This window comes from Mytilus trossulus, chromosome 1 (assembly GCF_036588685.1).
Source record: "Mytilus trossulus isolate FHL-02 chromosome 1, PNRI_Mtr1.1.1.hap1, whole genome shotgun sequence".
NCBI classification, from domain to species: Eukaryota; Metazoa; Mollusca; class Bivalvia; order Mytilida; family Mytilidae; genus Mytilus; species Mytilus trossulus.
In genome coordinates this window covers 63,585,449-63,601,371 of record NC_086373.1, presented here as the reverse complement: position 1 = coordinate 63,601,371, position 15,923 = coordinate 63,585,449, and the positions used below count along the sequence as shown (strand labels likewise).

Here is a 15,923-nt window from a genome sequence, read left to right as displayed (position 1 = left end):
CGTGAATCTCAAATGGTAGATAAGGATCTCTAACAAATTCTCTTTGGACACTTTACATGATATAGTATCGTGAATCTCAAACTGTAGATAAGAATCTATAACAAATTCTCATTGGACACGTTATATGGTATAATATCGTGAATCTCAAACTATAGATAAAGATATCTAACAAATTCACATAACACACTTTACGTGATATGGTATCGTGAATCTTCTTCTATAACTACGGATCTCTAACAAATTCACAGTGCACACTTAACATGGTATAATGTCGTAAATCTCAAACTGCAGATGAAGATCTTTAGCAAATTTGCATTGCAAACTTTATGTGTTATAATATCGTGAATCTCAAACTGAAGATAAAAATCTCTAACAAGTTCACATTGCACACTTGGCGTGGTATGGTATCGTGAATCTCCTTCTATAACTACGGATCCCTATCAAATTCACAGTGGCCCCTTTACATGGTATAATATCGTGAATCTCAAACTGTAGATAAGGATCTCTAACAATTAAATTCACATTGCACACTTGATATGGTATAATATTGCGAATCTCAAACTGCAGATTAAGATCTCTAACAAATTTACAGAGCATGCTTGAAATGGTATAATATTGTGATTATCAAACTGTAGATAAGGATCTATTACAAACCTCATTGGACACTTTATATGGTATAATATCGTGAATCTCAAACTGAAGATGAAGATCTCAAACAAATTCTCATTGCACAATTCATATGGTATAATATCGTGATAGTCCTTTTATAACTACAGATCTCAAACAAATTCACAGTGTACACTTAATATGGTATAATATCGTGAATTTTAAACTGTAGATAAGGATCTCTAACAAATTCACAGTGTATATTTCATATGATATAAAGGCGTGAATCTCAAACTGTAGATAAAGATCTCTAACAAATTGGCATTGCACACTTTACATGGTATAATATCGTTTATCTCAAACAGTAGATACGGATCTTTAACAAATTTACAGTGCACACTCGATATGGTATAATATCGTGAATCTCAAACTGTAGATGAAGATCTCTAGCAAATTTTCATTGCAAACTTTATATTTTATAATATCGTGAATCTCAAACTGTAGATAAAGATATCTAACAAATTCACATTGCACACTTTACGTGATATGGTATCGTAAATCTTCTTCTATAACTACGGATCTCTAACAAATTCACACTGCACACTTAAAATGGTATAATGTCGTGAATCTCAAACTGCAGATGAAGATCTTTAGCAAATTTGCATTGCAAACTTTATATGTTATAATATCGTGAATCTCAAACTGCAGATGAAGATCTTTAGCAAATTTGCATTGCAAACTTTATATATTATAATATCGTGAATCTCAAACTGAAGATAAAAATCTCTAACAAATTCTCTTTGAACATTTTATATGGTATAATATCTTGAATCTCCTTCTATAACTACGGATCTCTAACAACTTCACAGTGCACACTTTTACATGATATAATATCGTGAATCTCAAATTGTAGATAAAGATTTCTAACAATCTCATAGAGCACACTTTATATGGTATACTATCTTCAATTTCAAATTGCAGATAAAAGATTTCTAACAAATTCACGTTGCACACTTTACATGGTATAATATCGTGAATCTCCCTCTATAACTAAGGAACAATAATAAATTCACAGTGCACACTTGATATGGTATATTATCGTGAATCTCAAACTGTAGATAAAGATCTCAAACGAATTCTCATTGCACAATGTATATGGTATAATAGCATGAATCTCCTTCTATAACTACGGATCTCTAACAAATTCACAGTGCACACTTTACATGGTATCATATCGTGAATATCAAACTGTAGATAAGGATCTCAAACAAATTCACAGTGTACATTTGATATGGTATAATATCGTGAATGTTATACTGTAGATAAAGATATCTAATAAATTCACATTGCACACGTTACTTGGTATAATATGGTGAATCTCCTTCTATAAATAAGGAACAATAATAAATTCACAGTGCACACTTGATATGGTATATTATCGTGAATCTCAAACTGTAAAGATCTCTAACAAGTTCTCTTTGGACACTTTAAATGGTATAAAATCGTGAATCTCGAACTGTAGATAAAGATCTCTAACACATTCACATTGCACATTTTACGTGGTATTATATCTTGAATTTCTCTCTATAACTACAGATCTCTAACAAATTCACAGTGCACACTTTCTATGGTATAATATCGTGAATCTCAAACTTTAGATAAAGATCTCTAACAAATTCACAGTGCACACTTTAAATTGGTATAATATCGTGAATCTCAAACGGTAGATAAGGATCTCTAGCAAATTCTCTTTGGACACTTTAAATGATATAGTATTGTGAATCCCAAACTGTAGATAAGAATCTCTTACAAATTCTCATTGGACACTTTATATGGTATAATACATGAATCTCAAACTGTAGATGAAGATCTCAAACAAAGTCTCATTGCACAATTTATATGGTATAATATCTTGAATCTCCTTCTATAACTACGGATCTCTAACAAATTCACAGTGCATACTTTACAAGGTATAATATCGTGAATATCAAACTATAGATAAGGATCTCAAACAAATGCATAGTGTACACTTTATATGGTATAATATCATGAATTTTAAACTGTAGATAAGGATCTCTAACAAATTCACAGTGTATATTTAATATGATATAAAGGCGTGAATCTCAAACTGTAGATAAAGATCTCTAACAAATTGGCATTGCACACTTTACATGGTATAATATCGTTTATCTCAAACAGTAGATACGGTTCTTTAACACATTCACAGTGCACACTTGATTTGGTATAATATCGTGAATCTCAAACTGTAGATAAAGATCTCAAGCAAATTTTCATTGCAAACTTTATATGTTATAATATTGTGAATCTCAAACTGTAGATAAAGATATCTAACAAGATCACATTGCACACTTAATATGGTATAATATCGTGAATCTCAAACTGTAGATAAAGATCTCAAGCAAATTTTCATTGCAAACTTTATATGTTATAATATTGTGAATCTCAAACTGTAGATAAAGATATCTAACAAGATCACATTGCACACTTAACATGGTATAATATCGTGAATCCCCTTCTATAACTAAGGATCTCTAGCAAATTCACAGTGCACACTTTCCATGGTAAAATATCGTGAATCTCAAACTGCAGAGAAAGATTTCTAACAAATTCACAGTGCACACTTTATATGGTATAATATCGTGAATCTCAAACGGTAGATAAGGATCTCAAACAAATTCTCTTTGGACACTTTACATGATATAGTATCGTGAATCTCAAACTGTAGATAAGAATCTATTACAAATTCTCATTGGACACTTTATATGGTATAATATCGTGAATCTCAAACTGTAGATGAAGATCTCAAACAAATTATCTTGCACAATTTATATGGTATAATATCGTGATACTTCTTTTATAACTACGGATCTCTAACAAATTCACATTGCACACTTTACATGGTATAATATCGTGAATTTCAAACTGTAGATAAGGATCTCAAACAAATTCACAGTGTACACTTTATATGGTATAATATCGTGAATTTTAAACTGTAGATAAGGATCTCTAACAAATTCACAGTGTATATTTAATATGATATAAAGGCGCGAATCTCAAACTGTAGATAAAGATCTCTAACAAATTGGCATTGCACACTTTACATGGTATAATATCGTTTATCTCAAACAGTAGATACGGTTCTTTAACACATTCACAGTGCACACTTGATATGGTATATTATCGTGAATCTCAAACTGTAGATAAAGATCTCAAACGAATTCTCATTGCACAATGTATATGGTATAATAGCATGAATCTCCTTCTATAACTACGGATCTCTAACAAATTCACAGTGCACACTTTACATGGTATCATATCGTGAATATCAAACTGTAGATAAGGATCTCAAACAAATTCACAGTGTACATTTGATATGGTATAATATCGTGAATGTTATACTGTAGATAAAGATATCTAATAAATTCACATTGCACACGTTACTTGGTATAATATGGTGAATCTCCTTCTATAAATAAGGAACAATAATAAATTCACAGTGCACACTTGATATGGTATATTATCGTGAATCTCAAACTGTAAAGATCTCTAACAAGTTCTCTTTGGACACTTTAAATGGTATAAAATCGTGAATCTCGAACTGTAGATAAAGATCTCTAACACATTCACATTGCACATTTTACGTGGTATTATATCTTGAATTTCTCTCTATAACTACAGATCTCTAACAAATTCACAGTGCACACTTTCTATGGTATAATATCGTGAATCTCAAACTTTAGATAAAGATCTCTAACAAATTCACAGTGCACACTTTAAATTGGTATAATATCGTGAATCTCAAACGGTAGATAAGGATCTCTAGCAAATTCTCTTTGGACACTTTAAATGATATAGTATTGTGAATCCCAAACTGTAGATAAGAATCTCTTACAAATTCTCATTGGACACTTTATATGGTATAATACATGAATCTCAAACTGTAGATGAAGATCTCAAACAAAGTCTCATTGCACAATTTATATGGTATAATATCTTGAATCTCCTTCTATAACTACGGATCTCTAACAAATTCACAGTGCATACTTTACAAGGTATAATATCGTGAATATCAAACTATAGATAAGGATCTCAAACAAATGCATAGTGTACACTTTATATGGTATAATATCATGAATTTTAAACTGTAGATAAGGATCTCTAACAAATTCACAGTGTATATTTAATATGATATAAAGGCGTGAATCTCAAACTGTAGATAAAGATCTCTAACAAATTGGCATTGCACACTTTACATGGTATAATATCGTTTATCTCAAACAGTAGATACGGTTCTTTAACACATTCACAGTGCACACTTGATTTGGTATAATATCGTGAATCTCAAACTGTAGATAAAGATCTCAAGCAAATTTTCATTGCAAACTTTATATGTTATAATATTGTGAATCTCAAACTGTAGATAAAGATATCTAACAAGATCACATTGCACACTTAATATGGTATAATATCGTGAATCTCAAACTGTAGATAAAGATCTCAAGCAAATTTTCATTGCAAACTTTATATGTTATAATATTGTGAATCTCAAACTGTAGATAAAGATATCTAACAAGATCACATTGCACACTTAACATGGTATAATATCGTGAATCCCCTTCTATAACTAAGGATCTCTAGCAAATTCACAGTGCACACTTTCCATGGTAAAATATCGTGAATCTCAAACTGCAGAGAAAGATTTCTAACAAATTCACAGTGCACACTTTATATGGTATAATATCGTGAATCTCAAACGGTAGATAAGGATCTCAAACAAATTCTCTTTGGACACTTTACATGATATAGTATCGTGAATCTCAAACTGTAGATAAGAATCTATTACAAATTCTCATTGGACACTTTATATGGTATAATATCGTGAATCTCAAACTGTAGATGAAGATCTCAAACAAATTATCTTGCACAATTTATATGGTATAATATCGTGATACTTCTTTTATAACTACGGATCTCTAACAAATTCACATTGCACACTTTACATGGTATAATATCGTGAATTTCAAACTGTAGATAAGGATCTCAAACAAATTCACAGTGTACACTTTATATGGTATAATATCGTGAATTTTAAACTGTAGATAAGGATCTCTAACAAATTCACAGTGTATATTTAATATGATATAAAGGCGCGAATCTCAAACTGTAGATAAAGATCTCTAACAAATTGGCATTGCACACTTTACATGGTATAATATCGTTTATCTCAAACAGTAGATACGGTTCTTTAACACATTCACAGTGCACACTTGATTTGGTATAATATCGTGAATCTCAAACTGTAGATAGAGATCTCTAGCAAATTTTCATTGCAAACTTTATATTTTATAATATCGTGAATCTCAAACTATAGATAAAGATATCTAACAAATTCACATTGCACACTTTACGTGATATGGTATCGTGAATCTTCTTCTATCACTACGGATCTCTAACAAATTCACAGTGCACACTTAACATGGTATAATGTCGTGAATCTCAAACTGCTGATAAAGATCTTTAGCAAATTTTCATTGCAAACTGTATATGTTATAATATCGTGAATCTCAAACTGTAGATAAAAATCTCTAACAAGTTCACATGGCACACTTTACGTGGTAGGGTATCGTGAATCTCCTACTATAACTACGGATCCCTATCAAATTCACAGTGGCCAGTTTACATGGTATAATATCGTGAATCTCAAACTGTAGATAAGGATCTCTAACAATTAAATTCACATTGCACACTTGATATGGTATAATATTGCGAATCTCAAACTGCAGATAAAGATTTCTTACAAATTTACAGAGCACACTTGAAATGGTATAATATTGTGGATCTCAAACTGTAGATGAAGGTCTCTTACAAATTCACTTTGCTCACTGTATATGGTATAATATCGTGAATCTCCTTCTATAACTAAGAATATCTAACAAATTCACAGTGCACACTTTATATAGTATAATATCGTGAATCTCCTTCTATAACTAAGAAACCCTTACAAATTCACATTGAACACTTTATATGATATAATATCGTGAATCTCAAACTGAAGATAAAGATCTCTAACAAATTCACATTGCACATTTTACATGTTATAGTATCGTGAATCTAAAACTGGAGATAAGAACCTCTAACAAATTTTCATTGGACACTTTATTTGGTATTCTATCGTGAATTTTAAACTGTAGACAAGGATCTCTAACAAATTCACAGTGTATATTTTATATGGTATAAAATAGTGAATCTGAAACTGTAGATAAAGATCTCTAACAAATTTGCATTGCACACTTCATATTGTATACTATCGTGAATCTCCTTCTATAACTAATTAGGACATGTAACAAATTCACAGTGCACACTTCAGTTGGTATAATATCGTGAATCTCCTATAAATACGGATCTCAAACAAATTCACAGTGTACACTTTATATGGTATAATATCGTGAATTTCAAACTGTAGACAAGGATCTCTAACAAATTCACAGTGCACACTTTACGTGGTATAATATCGTGAATCTCCTACTATAACTAAGGATCTCTAACAAATTCAAAGTGCACACTTTATATGGTATAATATTGTGAATCTCAAACTGTAGATGAAGACTTCTAACAAGTTCACAATAGAAACTTTATATGGTATAATATCGTTAATCTCCTACTATAACTAAGGATCTCTTACAAGTTCACAGTGCACACTTTATATGGTATGATATAGTGAATCTCCTACAGTAACTAATGATTTCTAACACATTTACAGTAAACACTTTCCGTAGTATAATATTGCAAATCTCCTACTATTATTAAGATCTCAAACGAGTTCAAATTGGCTCATTGCACACTGTCCACGGTATACTATCGTAAATCTAAACCTGTAACTTAGGATGTTTAACAAATTCAAAGTGCTCACTTTACATAGTATCTCCAACTGTAACTAAAGATCTCTTATAATTTCACAGTGCTAACTTTACATAGTATAATATCGTGAACCTCCATCTGTTACAAAGGATCTCTGACGTGTTCCAGTGTGTACTTTACATGGTATACTATCGTGAATCTCCTATTGTAACTTGGGATCTCTAACAAATTCACAGTGCACACTTTCAAGGTATAATATCGAAAATGTCCATTTGTAACAAAAGATCTTTAATAAATTTACAGAGCACACTTTACATGGTATAATATCGCGAATCTCCAACTGAAACAAAGGTTCTCTAACAATTCACAGTTCACGCTTTAAATGGTATAATATCGTGAATTTACTACTGTGACTAAGGATCTCTAACAAATTAAGATCGCACACTTTACATGGTATATTATCGTGAAACTCCAAAATAGAAACGATAATTTCCATCTGTAACTAAGGATGCACATGGGCGATTTCTAACAAGTTCTCAGTGAAAACTTTATATAATATAAATATTTACTTTAATTTTCAATCTGTACCTAAAGATGCACATAGGCGATATCTAACAAGTTCACAGTGAAAACTTTACATCGATATAAATAGTAACGATAGTTTTAATCTGTAACTATGGATGCACATGGGCAATCTCTAACAAGTTCACAGTGAAAACTTTACATAATATAAATAGTTACTATAATTTTCAATCTGTAACTAAGGATGCACATAGGCGACCTCTAACAAGTTCACAGTGAAAACTTTACATAATATTGATAGTAACGATAGTTTTAATCTGTAACTAAGGATGCACATAGGTGACCTCTAACAAGTTCACAGTGAAAACTTTACATAATATACTAGTAGATAGTAACGATAGTTTCAATCTGTAACTAAGGATGCACATGGGCGATCTCTAACAAGTTCACAGTGAAAACTTTACATAATATAAATAGTAACTATAATTTTCAATCCGCAACTAAGGATGCACATAGGCGATCTCTAACAAGTTCACAGTGAAAACTTTACATAATATAGATAGTAACGATAGTTTCAATCTGTAACTAAGGATGCACATATGCGACCTCTAACAAGTTCACAGTGAAAACTTTACTTAATATAAATAGTAACGATAATTTTCAATCTGTAACTAAGGATGCACATAGGCGATCTCTAACAAGTTCACAGTGAAAACTTTACATCGATATAAATAGTAACGATAGTTTTAATCTGTAACTATGGATGCACATGGGCAATCTCTAACAAGTTCACAGTGAAAACTTTACATAATATTGATAGTAACGATAGTTTTAATCTGTAACTAAGGATGCACATAGGCGATCTCTAACAAGTTCACAGTGAAAACTTTACATAATATAAATAGTAGGCGATTTTTAACAAGTTCACAGCGTAAAGGAAATTATCACTTTACTGTGAATGACTTACCTTAAATGGTATTCGATTAGTTCATCAAAAATTGTTATATAGAAAGATACTTACAATTTCACAAAAAAATAAAGTTAAAAATCGTAGTTCTGTCATAAGAAAAAAAATCCTTGTTACTCAACGAAGGACCGTCCGACCCTCGTGGCAGTGTGAGAGGGAATGACTGCATGCACATTCCCGCCGCTATATTTATTTACCACAAAGACTGTGACGTCGACAAACGTCGCTAGCCGACGGCTTTTTTCTACCTTGACAAATATTATGCGCTTGGGAAAATAATCCTCGAAACCTATGAGTTTTAACCGTTACTCGAACGTATTGCATGGTTATCTAAATAAACATATCATGAATAATTACTGGTAATTCACATTCTATTTGTAGTTTGATTTTTCATCTTGTCAAAAGACATCTTTTAATATCAGTAACGTGGACGTGATAGAGAACACCCAAAACGTTCTCACGGCATACGATATGAAACATGGCGGTATAAGAAAACTGTGCTTCCCAGAGCTTTTAAAATAAACATAATTCATTCAATAAAACTTTGTTACATGTATGGAAAGAGAAATATAATTAACCTATTCGTAATTTTAAATTGAACACAAATAAATAGTTTTTCAGTAGTTTTTATCTTTGTGTTTTTAGTGAAGAAGTGTGCTTATTTCGTATGATGATAACACTATGCTCCATTTTAAAGCAAATACACTGGTTTGATATGATCTGATATGGGTCACAATATATTAGTCTGCATGGACACCCATTCAATGAACAGTGTCGAGAGGTTTGTTTTGTATTTTTGGTAGTTTTTGTTTTGTTTTTTGTTGTTGTATATGTTTCATTAGATTTCGTAATTTTTATTGACACGGAGCAATCGCGAGGCATTTGCAAAACAATATTACATTTACAATATAATCGGCAGCATCTGTGACTGTCAGACTTCTTTTTGCTCTAAATGACAAAAAGAAAAACGATGCATATGAAAAAACTAGGCGCTAAAAATATATTTCCACCATAACACTGTGATCGTGTCCTTGGGGTGTTACGTAAGTGGCCAAATCTATCTTATGTATAGAGAAACTATGCTTGGATGTGATGCGTGAATCCGCATAATTTGCCCTGGGTTTAAGACGTTGTTTGATTGGCAATCATACCACATCTCCTTATTTTATATCATATTCTAGATTTTTGACTCCCATATCGATATTTGAATAATATATATATTGTGGATATCTTAATAAAAAGTTAAAAAAAAAAATCCGAAAAAAAAACGAAATTCTTAAAGCTACAGTTGAAATAAAAGTAGAAAATAAGGTTAATAGTACAAGGAACAACTGTATCTAATGGAATTGAATAAAAATGGAAAATTTAGTGTACAAAATCTAGCTAGAATCTGGGACATGGAAAACGAACGTCTTCAAGTTTTGATATACACAATGTATATAATATATATATATATTGGAAATTCAGAAAATCTTACATATCTCCCCAAACTATTCCAACCATGAATGATAGCTAACCAAGGCGAAAATCGGGATCGATTTTATGGTAAAAAATCTTCCAATTGTTAACACCATTTACCACTGAAAAAACGACACCATTCCGTCGCAAGCAAACAAAAAAGTAATTTAAATGAGTGACGAAGCGCAAGGAATATAGTGCGCATTTTGAGCATTTCGTCGCAGGCAAGACAATAAAAAATCATGAAGTCGGAAAAAAATACGTTATAAAAAGAATCTTACTATACAAATCCTGGGAAATGACATAAGAAAGCTAACACAAACGAATAATCGAAGTAATCAAAAGATAGCAGCACCCAAATAACCCAACAAGTTAGCATCAAAATCTTGGATCGAGCATAACTGACGAGTCTCGTGTAGACGAAACATTCGTCTTACATTGTATATTATAACCATTGTATATTTGGTTGTTCGACTAAAGGAATTCGTGAAGGTGCTCGTGGATGGTAAAACAGTGCGTATTGGCATTCTGTGATGACACAAATGATGTAAGGAGAATTTAATTGTCTTTTATCAATGTTTATGGCATGACGCTATTTCATTGCGGTTTTTTGTTGTTGTTTTTTTTCTATTACGTTCTCTGCATGGATCATGTTGTTCAACTGAGTTGACTTTTTTAAAATAAAAACGAACTTTGATTGTTTCTTGTACAGAGCAATAGTGGATTGTTGTAAAATTTCAAACGAAAACATATACATCAACAAAAATCAGGAATTGGAAAGAAGCAATCACATTACCATAACAGTGAGAAACAATAGAAAATGTTTTAAAAATAAATCTTTTTTTTGTTGGTAAATACAAAAAGACTATCACGAATGCATGAGGTTTTGTTAAATGTTTTAAATGAGGTGATCTGTTTAGTAAGCAATCGGCCATAATCTCATCAAACACAGATTTTAGTGAGAAACTAAACATAATTTTACAAAAGACAGCGTATGAGGAACAATCAACCTTAATCTTATTGCAGACATGCAATGTATGATGAACTTTTCGGTATAAAATCAACCCACATCTAACCAAGACAATGTTTGGTGAGCAATGTCTTTATCTTATGCCTCGTTCACACGGACATTTAATTCGAATTGAATTCGATTCGCATCCGATTCGAATTCGCTTATCGCGTTCACACACTCTTATTTTTTAATTCGAAATGATTCGAATTAACTAATTCGAATTAATCAATTCGCATTAGAAATACGTTTTTGTCAATACGAATTACGAAATTACGAAAAGCTAACGTCGTTTGGACAGTAAAGCGAATTTGACGCGCATTGCAATTTCGAATTAGAATTGACGTTACGTATAAAAACGTTTCGAATGAGATATTAAACTAATTCGAATTAGTTAATGCGAATCGAATTCGAATTACGTGTGAACTCAGCATTACTTAGGCCATTTCATGCTGCCATTTCGTGACATATCACCATCAATATTACTAAGGATGGTGAACGGCGATCTGTTTGGTGAGCAATTTATCCTTATCTTCTTTGACAATTTACGTTGCTCTTTCGTGAGCAATCACAAACAAAATTCATCTACTCAAGGGAAGTGCAGGTGCAAATTTTAACTTAACGGCTTACAAAGCCTTATGAAAAGTGTATGGTGAATCTTTTGTTGAGCAATATATCCTCGTCTTACCAAGACAGCTGTGTAAGGGGATTTATTTGGTGATTAATCTATCCTTTATATAGTATATGGTGAAGATGAGCAATCAACAATTGTATTACCAAGCAGGGGTGGATCCAGGATTTTGAAAAGGGGGGCGAAGGGTTTAAAGTTCGCCGAGCGGAGCGAGTCGAATTTTTTTTGGGAGCCGTTTTTGGGGCTGAAGAAACTAAAAAATAGTGTAATATGTACTATCTAAACGGTTCCTGGGATGGTGCATGTATATTTTATAGTTTAGTGCTGTAAAGTGTAAGGGTTAGACATTTTTGATGCTGTATTCTCCCAATTAATTGTCTATCATAAAATGATAGTATGGATCCAAAGCTATGTACTGATATATTTGATGTGGGACTTGTCAGTAAAAAAATTGTAAGGGTTCCGCGGAACCCAGTGTCTCGCCTACTTTTGCTGTAAATTGCAGGCTCAACAAAAATGAGGGAAAAAATCAATAAAAATATTCCGCTTGATACTATCTTTTGATTGTAAGAAGCTTCTGTCCCAAGTTTTTAAGAAAGTTATCAAAATTTTTAAAAATTTAATCACAGAGTGAATGTGTTGTTACTTGGCAGAAAATTTAAGTCCATTTAAAGTAAAATACGGAAAAAATGGATTTATTGTTTTACAAAATTAACTTTTGGATACTATCTAATGATCATAAACAAGCTTCTGTCCAAGTTTGGTACAAACTAAGGATTGTTTAAGAAAGTTATTAAAATTTTAAAAACTTTTAACCACAGAGTGAATGTAATGTTTTCCCGCAGAAAAACTAAGTCCATTCATAAGAAAAATACAGAAAAAAACAAATTTTATTTTCACAAAATTAACTTCTGGATACTATCTTATGATCATGAACAAGCTTCTGTCCAAGTTTGTTACAAACCCAGGATAGTTTAAGAAAGTAATTAAAATTTTAAAAACTTTAACCACAGAGTGAATGTTATGATTTTCCGCAGAAAAACTCCATTTATAAGTAAAATACGGAAAAAATTTAATTTTATTTTCACAAAATTTACTTCTGGATACTATCTTATGATCATAAACAAGCTTCTGTCCAAGTTTGGTAGAAATCCAGTGAAGTTTAAGAAAGTTATTAAAATTTCAAAAACTTTAACCACAGAGTGAATATTTGTGGACGCCGCCGACGACGACGGAATGTAGGATCGCTTAGTCTCGCTTTTTCGACTAAAGTCGAAGGCTCGACAAAAAAGAGACATATAAATTCTCGCCGGTTTGTTGCATGTTAAGTTATCATATAACCTCACAATATTCTTATTGGAAACAAGATATACGCCGGGCTATTCGATGAAATTTACAATACGGTTAATATGTTTCAGCCAACAAAACTAAAGGGAGTGAGGGGTTCCAAATCAGCAAAGGGCTACGAAAGAGTCTGAAAGTGACAACGAATTTATTAACGACGGTCGACAAATGGAGACATAGATAAAGGCCACACCCAGCAGGCAGGTTGCAGTCTGTTTTTATTCATCATGTTCATTTAATGCTAAATAATTTTGTTGGAAATTTTCGTTTCTAATAGCAAAAAAGAGGACAAGACTATTGTTTTCAATCTAGATACGGCCAGAATCGGAGTCAATTTTTTTTCTTCTCTCGAATATCTCAGACTGCCTCTTCAAATCAAATGGTTCGTACCGAGACTTGAAATTTTCTCGAGCTTATACTGACTGGGGATCAGTATTCAACTTTGTTATTTATAAAATAGGTTGGGGCATTTCGGGTTAAACATGTTTCGTAGGTAAATAATATTGTGGAACATTTTTTCCCTAAGAGTTTAATAGTCTAGAGTATTAACTATAAATTAAATACTTTCTCTTTGGTGGAACAGTGAAATAGAAGTCAATACGTTCTTGCTCAATCCTGTGTCGCTTTGAAGGTTTCATGATTGTCATGACATCCTCAGCCTAAGCAATGTGTTACTGTTATTTGAATTTCTAAATGACCGTGTGACGTTTTTTCAACGCACTGGTCGACTCCACCATGCCCTCTACGCCCCCCTCTAAATCTGCCACTGCCAAGTGCAGTGTATGGAGAATTGTTTGGAGAGCATTCTAACATCATCTCAGAAATTAAAGTGTATGCTGAAGATGAGCAATTAAACCATTATCTAATTCTTACCAAGGACAGTGAATGGTGAGCAATCGCGTACCATCATTCCAATTTTGAAGGACAGTTAAGCAACAAACAATCAATCCTAGGTCAGTGTATGATGAACTCTTTAATGAGCAATCAATTATCATCTTACCCACTTTAAAGAGGTACGAATGATACCAGAGTGACAGTCAATCTAATAAATCGAAAATAAACAATGCAATGGCTAAAAATGAAAAAGACCAACAGACAAACAATAGCATACATGACACAACATGGAAAACTAAAGAATAAACAACAGGAACCCCACAAAACTAGGGGTGACCTCAGGTGCTCTGTAAGGGTAAGCAGATCCTGCTCCACATGTGGCACCAGTCGTGTTGCTTATGTGACAACAAATCTGTCTAATTCAGTAGGTCACATTCATGAAAGGGAAGAGGATTATAGTTACGAAGCAAGGAACATATCTAATATCATTTGTGAAACGGTTATTCCATAACGGTCAACTAACTTGTGATGACTTCCGTAAAATTTACGAAGTGATGATTTCAACTTCACCATTTGGAACTCTTGATTTATTTAACTACAGTGTACTATGGTGAATTGTTTAAAAAACAACCTAATTGAATCCTGATCAGATCTGTTTGATAAGTCATACAGCTTTTTTGACTGTGGAGAGTGTATGGTGAGCAAATTAGTCCATCTTCTATTGAAGCAAAGGGATTTCAATCTGTTTAGTAAAACCACCTCATTTTACCAGGGAAACGGGAAAGCAAATTACAGAGTCAAAAATAGATGTAAGAAGAAAAAGTGTAAGATTACCTTTAAGTAACAGATCAGGATTAAAATATACTTTACTTTTTGCCTTGAAATCCTACACTAGAAGTTTTGAGAAGATATGTTGGTGGGTCAGTGGATGAAATGGTGTTTTTCTGACTATTTCTGCATACTATAACATGGGATATTTTAGAATGAACATGGAAACTGATTTCTACATTAGACCTATCAAGTAACAACTAGAAAAAGAAATTAGGTTTTTGTGAAAAGACTAATTCAACTATATAGAATAGATCATTGTTTTTCTATTTGAAATTTGAATGGTATTTCACTAGTATTTTTTTAGGTCCATTATAGCTTGCTGTTCAATGTAAGCAAAGGCTCCATGTTGAAAGCCATACTTTGAGCTATAATGGTTTACTTTTTACAAATTGTGACTTGGATGGAGATTTGTCTCATACCACATCTTCTAATATCTTAGGAAAATATTCTCATCTCAGCTTTGTTAAAAGGAACTCACTTGTTAATTGAAAGACATATTTTTTCATATTTTTATTTGGCAATAAATAGTTTCTACTATTTGTTATTCACGGATATCACATGAGATGTAACAATAAGATGTATAAAAAATATTTTCTTTTACATCATATAAATATCTAGTAAAGAACACTTGTAATATTTCCCTGCTCCAAAAATAATTAATTAACAAATAAACAATCATGGGCAGGAAAAACAATCTTGCTAACTTTTCAATCGATAAAGCACTATTTGGACGGACTTCCATTGATCACTTTTTTTTCACCATTCTTACACCTTCACAGAATACTGCTAAGAAAAAGAAGTATTTCTATATTTTTAGAATTTGATACTGCTTTTGCCTTGAC

General features: G+C 32.1%; 1 protein-coding gene across 1 annotated transcript in view; it reads right to left on the bottom strand.

Annotated features, from left to right (window-relative positions):
- Window positions 1-9,128, bottom strand: part of LOC134686709 (cadherin-like and PC-esterase domain-containing protein 1) — a 58,653-nt gene extending 49,525 nt beyond the window's left edge. Inside the window, exon 1 of the mRNA XM_063546445.1 lies at window positions 9,029-9,128. The gene's annotated coding sequence lies outside the window, so the exon portion shown is untranslated. The remainder of the gene's footprint in view (window positions 1-9,028) is intronic.
- Between the last annotated feature and the right edge of the window lie 6,795 nt (window positions 9,129-15,923).